This window comes from Salminus brasiliensis, chromosome 5 (genome assembly GCF_030463535.1).
Source record: "Salminus brasiliensis chromosome 5, fSalBra1.hap2, whole genome shotgun sequence".
NCBI classification, from domain to species: domain Eukaryota; kingdom Metazoa; phylum Chordata; class Actinopteri; order Characiformes; family Bryconidae; genus Salminus; species Salminus brasiliensis.
The window spans coordinates 18730847-18742919 of record NC_132882.1 but is presented as its reverse complement, the minus strand read 5'-3'; positions in this window follow the sequence as shown (position 1 = coordinate 18742919).

Here is a 12073-nt window from a genome sequence, read left to right as displayed (position 1 = left end):
CTCAACAGGAGATGATTTTGAGCCAGTGCATTACTGCTTAAGCACAGTCTAAAAGCCTAATTTAAAGCTAAGCCATTGTTGCAGTGTTTCTGGCATGTGTCTGCTCTGGCAGACAGAGCAGAGATGCTTTCTTGATGATCTGGTTTTTAATTGCAGTCTGTTTCATGTCCAACTTAAGCCTGACGTCTCTTCTTTGTTATTTTTCAGCTCATTGTAGAAAGAATTAAAGCAGTGAGCATTAAAGTCAACCATAGAATAAAACTTCAAAGTGCTATCTGTCATCCTAATGCTGTGTCCTTTTCATTAAATATTAGACTGAATGATGACTGAGCAGAATACTGGCTAAGCTGATGTTCAGACTGACATGTCTGAAATAGTGAATCATTAAAAATGCCCTTTTCTCAAATGCCCTTTGCTGTGGTTTAAAACTTTAAGAGAGACAGACATAATCAAATGATTCATTAACAGGAGTAAGTGGTAAAGGGTAAAGAGTATTAATGCGAGGTACTAATTAGTAATTATAAGACATAAAATCTCCACATCTACCAAAACAAAATGCTTTTTGAGTACCATGAGATAGTTCCCTAAAGCTAACTATCTATAACCTTTCTTAAAGGTGCTCTAGAATGTCAAACTTGGCATATTTGAATAATGGGAGGTCAAGGATCTTATATACTGTGAGCCTCAGTTTCTGCTGAGCTCTCCTTCAAAAAGGAAAATCTGGTAAAGGTGCATGTATTTGTCACTGTAAAGTGTACACTGTACAGCGAAATGTGTCCTCTGCATTTAACCCATCTGGTAGTGAACACACACTCACACACACACACATGTGTTAGGGGCAGTGAGTACACACACACACACACACACCCAGAGCAGTGGGCAGCCAACTCCAGCGCCCAGGGAGCAGAGAGGGTAAAGGGCCTTGCTCAAGGGCCCAACAGTGGCAGCTTGCTGAGCCCGGAAATCGAACCCACAACCCTGTTATCGATATCCCGGCGCTCTAACCGCTGAGCCACCGCTGCCCCCCCACTGCACCTGAGGCAGGGCTGGAAAATGCATAACAGTCTTGAGTGGATATAATCATCCTAGAATTTACACAACCCCAGCCAACTAGCAAAAGCTATGGTCAAATCTGGTTAAACAGTCAAACACAGTGACAACGGGAGAATATAGTGGTGTTGATACTAAAGAGCTGAACATCATCTCCACACTCTGCTTGTCATCAGAATAACTCTCGCTACCTGAACAAGGCCTCTATGTTTGCAGAAAGGGAGCTTAAACTCAGGACGAAGCAAAAGCCATGGAAGCAAACAGCTAATGCAATTTTTTCTCTCCGCCTTGTTCTTCATCAAAAACACACTGGACATCCACAGCTGACTATCACACTAGAGCTAAACAGACGTCAGAGGGGAAAGTACCGACTTGTTGTTTTTATCAGTACGACTTGTGAGAGCCAAACCTAGGGATAGTGAGTAGGGTCAAGGCTTAAAGCTAACCCGGCAACACTGAATCTCTTCAGTTTACTAACAGCACATCATGCTGAGTAAACATCAACACTCTCCAGTATGTCTTGAAAAAAATTATAGTTGTTTTTTTTTTATAGTTTTTTTTAAAACTATGCAGTAAAATGCGGCTTCTTTGAGACATTGCCTGTGCCATAAACCAGCCAATAAAGCAGAGCTTACTTTTCTTATCTTTTCTACTATGTATGTTCCCTTTATAAAAGGAATGGAAAAATGCTTGGAAAAGAAAATGCTTCATCATGAGGCAAAATAACAGGGTTGTAAAACAAACAGGTTTGTAATATCAGGTTTGTAGTATTTTTTTTGACCCAACCAAAGTCTCATGGTGATGATACAGTGGGGAAAAAAGTATTTAGTCAGTCACCAATTGTGCAAGTTCTCCCACTTAAAAAAATGAGAGAGGCCTGTAATTGACATCATAGGTAGACCTCAACTTTGAGAGACAAAATGAGAAAAAGAATTCTGAAAATCACATTGTCTGATTTTTAAAGTATTTATTTGCAAATAATGGTGGAAAATAAGTATTTGGTCACCTACAAACAAGCAAGATTTCTGGCTGTCACAGACCTGTAACTTCTTCTTTAAGAGGCTTCTCTGTCCTCCACTCATTACCTGTACTAATGGCACCTGTTTGAACTCGTTAACAGTATAAAAGACACCTCTCCACAACCTCAAACAGTCACACTCCAAACTCCACTATGGTGAAGACCAAAGAGCTGTCGAAGGACACCAGAAACAAAATTGTAGACCTGCACCAGGCTGGGAAGACTGAATCTGCAATAGGCAAGCAGCTTGGTGTGAAGAAATCTACTGTGGGAGCAATAATCAGAAAATGGGAGACCTACAAGACCATTGCTAATCTCCCTCCATCAGGGGCTCCACGCAAGATCTCAGCCCGTGGGGTCAAAATGATCACAAGAACGGTGAGCAAAAATCCCAGAACCACACGGGGGGACCTAGTGAATGACCTGCAGAAAGCTGGGACCAACGTTACAAAGGCTACCGTCAGTAACACACTACGCTGCCAGGGACTCAGATCTTGCAGTGCCAGACGTGTTCCCCTGCTTAAGCCAGTACATATCTGGGCGCGTCTGATGTTTGCTAGAGAGCATTTGGATGTTCCGGAAGAGTACTGGGAGAATGTCTTATGGTCAGATGAAACCAAAGTAGAACTGTTTGGTACAAACACAAATCATTGTGTTTGGAGGAGAGTGAATGCTGAGTTGCATCCAAAGAACACCTTACCAGCTGTGAAGCATGGAAGTGGCAACATCATGCTTTGGGGCTGTTTCTCTGCAAAGGGACTAGGACGACTGGTCCGTTAAAGAAAGAATGAATGGGGCCATGTATTGTGAGATTTTGAGTGCAAACCTCCTTCCATCAGCAAGGGAAATTGAAGCATTGAAGATGAAACGTGGCTGGGTCTTTCCTCATGACAATGATCCCAAGCACACTGCCAGGGCAACAAAGGAGTGGCTTCGTAAGAAGCATTTCAAGGTCCTGGAGTGGCCTAGCCAGTCTCCAGATCTCAACCCCATAGAAAACCTTTGGAGGGAGTTGAAAGTCCGTGTTGCCCGCCGACAGCCCCAAAACATCACTGCTCTAGAGGAGATCTGCATGGAGGAATGGGCCAACATACCAGCAATGGTGTGTGCCAACCTTGTGAAGACTTACAGAAAACGTTTGACCTCTGTCATTGCCAACAAAGAATATAAAACAAAGTATTGAGATGAATTTGTAGGTGACCAAATACTTCTTTTCCACCATGTGATTTTCTGATTTTTTTTTTCTCATTTTGTCTCTCATAGTTGAGGTCTACATATATGATGTCAATTACAGGCCTTTCTCATCTTTTTAAGTGGGAGAACTTGCACAATTGGTGATTGACTAAATACTGTATTTATGCATCTGGACAAGATAAGGGCAACGTAAAATACTCAATAACTGCATTTATGGCACAATGGTCACTCACTATGGATGTATATAGAAATTTGTATGGTGTGCTGTTTTGGTGCTCTGTGTGCTCTGTCCAAAACGAGCATGGATTTTGATTTGACTGTTTGCTACTGTACATAATATTTGACAATCTGAGGTTGACTCCAAACCCTGTATGCTACATTATCATGCTATTCTGCCTGGGTCATTCTTGTTTAATAAAATGACATGCTTTCTTTCAGGCACTTTAGAGATCATGAAAGCATGTGGTACTTCAGCTCAAGGCGGACAGAGAGAGAGACGGAGAGAGGGAGGAGATTGAATCTCAACACACAGAAAGGTGATATTGTTCATTCCTATTAGATTCGAAATAAAAAAGAAGCACAGGATACCATTATGCAGTTAATTATACTCAAAGTAAACATGAAAGAGGAGGATGGGGGATAGGGAGGAGGGGGTGAGGGCATGATAACAGCCAGGCAGAGATTTACACTGAGCCAAGTCGATGGCGAGGAAGCCGAGGAGTCATGAATCTAAAATGAACGGGACATTACCTAAATGATCAAGACCAAAGGATTTAACGGATTGCTCTACCTGCTAATGCACCTTATTCCTCCCGGCACATTTGTCTCTCTGCCGTCTCCACTCAGTAAATAAGCATTAAGCCAAATGATGGTGCCTGTCTGAAAATATATGGGGGCTTTCTCCTCTCTAACAAATGTATTTGTTAATGTGTGCATGTGGAGGAGAACGTGTGTGCAAGTATGTGTTAAAAAACAAAACAAAAAAACAAAACACATTATGAAGATATGTCTAATGAACTTCATTGCTGACTTAGTTACATAGGCTATTGCAAGTACACTGTAGGCTGAACTAATTAAGTCACCGCAAGAATATCATAATTCTTGACAGTGAAAGCGTATACCCTTAAAAATAAAGGTGCTACACAGGGATCTTTTATTAATGCTATTGAAGAACCATTTTTGGTTCCATAAATAACCATTTAAAAAAAAGATGTGTGTGTGTGGGGGTGTGTGTGTGTGGGTGTGTATAAACAACCTGTAAAAGTAAAAAAAAACAAAAAAAAAACACAACAATTTAGATATTCTTTGCAAATGTAAAGATTGTTTTCCATTTATGTCTGTCCATTTATTTCTTTTATATAATCTTCAAAATGTTCATAAACATCAGGTTTTCTCACAGCAATGTTTTTTTCCCAATTCTTCTTCAAGTACATGACCAATGGTTTGTGTGAGTGTTTCTGTTTATGTTGCACAACAGTGCTACCAGTGGACGGGTGGAAAACCGACCAAATGGGTTGTGTGGTGGTGAGGAGGCAGGAGTGAGCCGTGGACGCGCCCACGGGGTTACATTATCCCCTGATGCCATTCACCGTTTCCGTGTAAGCTAATGAGCCAGGTGAATGGCATAAAAGGGCAAACTCGGCCACACAGGGGGAGAGAACATGGAGAGCACACTACATGCTTTTGCTGCCCAGGACTTCCTAGTTAAGTACATGTGTGTAAAGACTGATAGAGCCTGATTAGGCCGTTATGTTTCTTGAAGTTTTCATTTGGGTGTGGTTGAGGGTGTGTATTAATAAGGGTATGTTCGTCACTTGAGCTCTGTGTTCGTGTCGTCTCTGAGCCCCGCTGCCTATCAGGTCACGGTGGTCATGCCCCTTTCCCCAGAAGTCGTGTGACAGTTGTTCTTTTGGACTGGAACAATCAATCTCTGTGGACGTTTCTATGTGAGATGTTCATGGTGTTTAAATTAGAGGCATCTAAACTAGGTCTGAGGTTGTTATAGTTTTTTTCCTTGGACATGGAGTTTTTCCACTGATATAAAGTCTAATGAATGTTTTTTTCATTGAGATACTAATATATGTTTTTATTTTTTGTTCATGATGTTATTTTTGTTTTTTTTATTGTTTTTGCTGTGATTTGGTGGGGACCAGCACAATGAAAAGTGTTGTTTCTTTTCTAATACTGGTTGCTGACATGTCTCCTTACAGGCAGAGTGTTGGTAATGGATGGGAATGGATCATAGCGATTATATGACAGCAGGATGTGTACATATGTCTTCATGTGTACTGTAATCTAATTGCCATGGACACACTCACTGCATATCATTTCTATATATTTATATTCATCAGCCATCTATTAATAATGCAGGTAAAGCTTGTAAAAAAAGGCATGCTGACAGGTGCATAACATAATCTTTTCTGGACTAATCCATTGCTGTAGTTTAGCCCTTCTAGTAGGCTACTAATCAGGCCTGCCAGGCAGCAACTGTTGAGGTGGAGCCCCAGCAGCCCTCGCCATCCACGTTCACACACACACACACACACACACACCTTAACGGCCTTTAATTCATTGATAAAATAGCCATTAAGAGAAGGAATAGAGTATTGATTTCGTTGCTGTCCTCAGCTCAGCTCTCAGTTACACCTCCACTGCGTGATAGGGTGCTGACAGAGTATAGCCCAATCATGCTGGTGAACGAGACTGTGTGCGACTGTTTGTGTGTGTGTGCGTATGTTTGCACATGCATAGCAGAGAGCTGGAGAGGGTCATGGTGGTGTGTGCATTCCTTCACTCTGCAATGGGGAGAATGTACCATTAGCAGGCTCAGCCCTAATTAATGGAGCAGGCAGTGGTAGAGGAGAGGTGCTGAGTGCTGCTGCTAATGTGATGTCACTGTGCATTAGGCTGATGGGCCAGCTCTCTCCACCAGGGGAACGCCAAGGTGCTTCTCTGTTATGGACTGCTCTCATCACCACGCCGGCCCCAGGCAGGCCCATCCCCTGTCCCTCCTCAACACCTCCAAGAGCGCCTGATTCAATCACATCTGTTTCATTCAATTCCCCATATCTGCTTATGCCGCTGATCAAATAAAACTCCAATCAAACAAATCATCTCTGTCACCTGCAGTGGCAGAGTAATGGATGGAGCCATCAGGCCATGCATACAGCGCTCTCCAGGTTTGGTCAAAGCCCTGCGTGCACCGTCCAGCGAAGGGGGCCGCTGAGGTTTGTGGCGTGATAATAGATTTGTGGTGAGGCGGATGCGAATCAGTCTTGATAACGCCGGCCTGGGTTGAGGGCAAACGAATGAAGTGAGAGTACAAAGGACTCTAATCCAATCTGCAGCCCAAGTCTGCTTTTGGGACCATACAAGTAGCTGCTTCCCTGCGTCTTCCTAACTGAAGTGTGCGACCTGCCTTTCTTGTCCGGAATACACCTGCACTCTCTAATCTCTCGTGAAAAGTCTGTGGACACTGAGCAGATCCTCAAATCAATAGCACACTACAAGATCCTGTGAAGAAGCATGTACTTCCAGTGATAAGGACGATGAGGAGAGATATGAGGATAAGGTCCTCAGAGTGCAGTTCTACAACGCTGATCGGCTTGGATCAGCTTGGAGAAGAAATGGGCCTGACTTCGCTTGATCAGCATGGAAGCTGTGGGAATGAAGGAGATTTGTGAGCGGCATGTTCACTGAAACATGGACTTGCTCTACCATTGGCTGTTACTGCTCTCATGGGTTGATCTCCCTCAGACGGCCAGAGCTTCTGGACTTTTGCATCACAACAGAAAGCATAAGCTGCTCTGATGGAAGCCAAGCAAAAAGCTTTCTCAAAACTGCAAGTAAGCACGCTCATGTCTCCTCACGTCAGTCAGGAAACCTTGTCCAGACTGAGGTGCCTTCACTCGCCATGACAGCTGACTGCTTATTCGGGAGTGGGCGAAGCTGTGCAATAAGCTCAAAACACTGCAATATTGATATGACCACTGACCCACTTTGAAGAAAGTTGAGGAGCCCATAGGTAAGGAGCAGCTTTACGGAAATACATGGCCAGAAGCTAGCCTGAAGCAAGGTGAACCAGGGCCTGACTGACAAGGCTACAGAGCAAAGTGCAGAACCTGCCATCTCTCCCTGACCTATGGAGAACAGAGCATATCAGCCGTACAGCAGTGATCGTCTGCACAAAGTGGAAATGAAACCTGCTCTAAAGAAGAGATAATCCAATTGTAAATAATGTTCTTTTCGACTGTGCATGAACATGAACACATCCAGCGATATGCTCTTTGGCATGCTGTGTGCTTGGCTAGTCTTGATTTTGGCTGTGGAGTCGATTTTTACAAGGTCTGTAAGAGATTGTTCCCTGGAGCTATGTCTGTAACACACACCTGGCACCCTGGTGCAGGCAGGAGATGCTTCAACCTGCTCGTGCTCCAGCTCTCATAGCTGGCCAGAGAGCGATGTTATGCTGCTACCCTGGGCATGTTACACAAATCTCTGATTCATTCTTATCCAATGCTTTAAAGCATTTAGCTTCCCAATTAAAGGAGACCAGACTGTTGAATGCCATTTAGCATGCTTTCCTGTATTATGACTCAGGGGAAAATGTTTTTTTATGGTCACAGCAAAGAGCTATCTCGGCCAACCTTCAGTTGGCATGGCAATACGTGTTAAAAATTCAATGGATTTAAAAGCTAAAAAGAAATATTGGCCTTTTAGTGTGCAAAGCTTTACCACTGAGATCAGCTCACTTCGGATAGTTTGGGATCAGCAGGTACAAAAATAAAGGCTCTTAAATGGTTCTCGGCATGGATGTACAATTTTATTGGGAAGTCTTTGAAGGTTCTGCAAAAACATGCTCTTAAAAACAACTTATTGAAAAGTTCTATAAAGATGCAAGTTGTTATTTATTTTTTTTTACTTTGGATTAAAAACCACACGTACTAAATCCCATTGTATATAATTCAAGGCAGAGGGGGGGGACTCGAGTCACATGACTTGACTGGAGTCAGACTCAAGACTAGCTGACCTGACTTTGACTTGGTATTCATGACTTGTGACTTGACAGGATAAGAAAATGCAGATGGCACGTGACCCTGCGCGAGGGCGTTAGGCGTCTACACTTGAGCCAACCTCCTTCCAATGGAGTATTCCTGTGGATTGCTGTACCTGCTCTGCAAGAGCTCCTTCAAATGTTCATTTTAAATGAAGTACAGTGCGGTGAGCGCATCCAGTTAGTACTATAGTCTCACAATGCACTCTGGAGCACATTCAGAATTCTAGAAATCAGATTTCAGAGTTGACTGTGAGAGATTAGAGGCTCAAAATCAATCTGGAATTTCAACAGGGCAAACCCAAAGCACTGCCCAAAGCACAGTCACAGAAGTTCTGCTCTTTGTCTAGATGTTCTCTGACAAACTTTAGTCTTGCTCTGATGTTTTTTTTTTTTTTGACAGTAAGGGGTTCCTCCTTGTACCCCTCCCATAAAAAATCAAACGTGTGGACTCTTTTTGGAGACCTCTTTACGCAACTTACTCCCACCTCTGGTTCATGACATGGTAAATGGCAGTTAACAGGATCCATGGAAGTCAGATTGATGCCTGGAAGACTTGATGAGAGACCTGCGAACCACATTGAGCAAAGGCATGTTTCAAAATTGAGTGGCACAGTGGTTTGGTGGTTAGCAAGTTTGCCTCTCAGCACTGGGGTCACTATCTAGGCAAAGTTTCCATGTTTCCCTGTGTCCGTGTAAGTTTCCTCTGGGGACTTTGGGTTCCTCCCACAGCCCAAAAACATGGAGTGTGTGTATGTCTGCATGCCCAGATAAGGACTGGCACTCTGTCCTGGGTAAACCGCTGAGAACCCCCTAGTGGTCAATGTCCACCTCAAGGGGGACTGTTGTGAGTACGCTGTGCACAATTGGCTGCTGGCTTCTTCTTGCCAGTGTGAGTTGGTTAAGTGCTGAGTGTGAAGGATTGTGTTGATTATAAAGCATTTGAAATACGGTGGCTGAGAAGGGCAAAACTAATTTACAAAAATAAAAACACATTTACAAGCTGTGAAACACTTTCACCAGCCTGAAACACTTTTACGAATGATGAATCAGATGGTAAGGGTAGGTACAATACACCAGAAATGCTGCTGATGTGTCAATCAAACTGCTTCTCGGGAAAGTGAATGAAGTGGGGAGGGTAATTTATAACTATTTCAAATGCATGAAAAACAAAAGCGAGCCAACTGGCTAAAATAACTCCCACAAAATAGACAATTGTTTGAAAATTACCTTCCCAACTACTGTATATTACTCTTTCCATCTGACTTGCCGTTAGTAAAAGTGTTTTACAAGCTTGTAAATGTGTTTTTATTTTTGTAAATTAGTTTTGCCCTTTCCAGCCACTGTCCAGAAAGGCACTATATATCTGTAACAATCATTTATCAAAAGGGTGAAGAATTTCTAAAAAAGAACTGCAAGGAAGAATGAGTTAAAGAAGAATTGAAAGACTCTTTAACTGGCTACAAAATGCTGTGCTTCTTGCTAAATGAGATGTACTAAGTACTGCATGTGCCCAAACATTTGCCTTATTTTTCTTTTATAAACTTTATAAATTTTGCAAATCAGTTGATCTTTTACTCGCTGAGCTATTTGCATCATATATCATATATTTTGGTTAGATATTTGTTTTAAGCTTTAGTGAGTGTTTAATGTGAAACTGAATTTCAGTATCATGCAAATGCTTGTTCAGAGTGTAAACTATACACTTTACATTGTGTAAAGTGACTTTAACCTCTTCTATTAACCACATTTTACACCTCAACACAAGTCCATGAAAGCTTCCCACCTCTCTGTGATACATTTAAGCAGCAGAGTCTTGGGGCCAGGAATTCAGACCCCATTCCATCGGCCTATAGCCCGCTAGCCAACTAGCCAGTGGGGTCTCAGAGAGGCGGGTTAATGCCACAGCCTGCCCTCGCTCTGTTGTTTGTGTGTGAGCCTGTGTGACTCCTGGGTTACATCCAACCAGGCCCTGGATCGGAGCGACCAGCTCGGTGTTAATTGTCACGACAACTGTTGCTTCGCGCCACACTCCCCGTGACGCCGTTGCAAATTCCAGCAAAATGCAATTAATGCGGAGCGGCGGGATATTAAGAGCCATATTTGTCACTGTCGGCATCAGAGCAGTGCCTGATTGCCGAGCTGATTGGAAGAGACGCTCGTGTGGTTCTGCTCTTCTTCATCTCATGGCAGACATGGCCGCCGCGCCAGCAGTGCTTGCGCCGCCTTACCTGCGGATGTTCCTCGCAGCCCTGAAGGAGGCATCCATGCAGAGTTTCAAAATTTGCATCTCTAATAAATCACCCCCACTCTTGCTTTCTCATTCGTCCTCGGGACATAACCAGGTTGAGCAGTGCTCCATCACGAGGGATCCTCGCTCTCCCGTTTTTCTGCTCGCCACTTGCCTCGACTTAGATGCTCTCGGGCACTTTCTCCGTCTATGCACGCGTTATGAGTTATAAACAGCAGGCCGAGCAGTGCTTAAACACCTGCTCTAAGCTGGGGCGCGAGCGTAATAAATCTGCATGCGCACTGGGGAGTGTAGAAGCGCCTGTCTCCGCGCTCTGCAGAGCGGGTTTGCTGTTTTTTATTTATTTATTTATTTATTTTATTTTTTTTGGAGGAGGAGGAGGAAGACAGGAGGAATGGGCCGCACGTTCACACGTTATTGAACACAAATCACAGCTGGCCGCGCTGCAGCAGGCAGATGCCGGCGGAGGAGGTGTGTGAGTGGAGGGGAAGCATCATTTAGGATGATGCGCAGTGATGGTCGAAAGTGTGTGATGGATTCCCTTCAGCCTGTTTTATCTGCGGCTCTTACACGGCTTACTCGGGTGCACATGAAGCCAGATAGACAGCTTGTGATTCTGTTTGGGGAGTGAGGGGTGAGAGAAAGAGAGAGAGAGAGAAAGAGAGAGAGAGAGAGAGAGTAGAGATGATCATAATAGAGAGGAAGAGGGTAGAAACAGAGAGAGAGAAAGAGTGAAACTGAGACAGATGAAAGAGTGAATAGTGAGTGTATAGAGGGAACGAGAGGAAAGAAAGAGAAAGATGAGCGAGAGAGTAAGAAAGTACAGCGTATGTGTGTGTGTGTGTGTGTGTGAGAGAGAGAGAGAGAGAGAGAGAGAGAGAAAGAGATGAGAAAATGAGCAGAGGAGTACAGATACAAAGACGCCAATAGAGAGATGAGGAGATTAGAGAAAAATGAGAGAGAGAGAAAGAGAGAGAGAGAGAGAGAGAGAGAGAGAGAGAGAGAGAGAGAGAATGCTAAAGAGATTGAGTGAAAGGGATGAGAAGAGGAGAGTGAGAGCATAGAGGGAAAGAAAAAGGGAGAGGATGACAAGATTGGCTAGAGAAAGAAACAAAAGAGAGATAGAGAGTGAGAGAGATGAGAAGAGGAGAGTGAGAGAACAGAGGGAAAGAGAAAGAATAATAATAAAGAGAGAGGAAGAGAAGCAGAGAGTGAGAGTAAGAGATTGATTGGCTAAAGAGAGAGAGAGAGAGATTGCAATAGAGAGGGAGACAGTGAGAGACATGATAAGAGGTAAGTAAAAGCATATTGAGGGAAAGTGAAGATAACAGCTAGAGATGAGCAGGAAAGTAGACAGACAGAGCGCAGAGAAACAGAGAAAGGGAGAGAATGAGAGAAATGAGAAGAGGAGGGCAAGAGAGTATATATATAGAGAGAGGGAGATAGAGAAAGATTGGGGAAGGTGAGAGAGAAGATGACACCAGAAAAGTAGCGAGAGAATGATTTT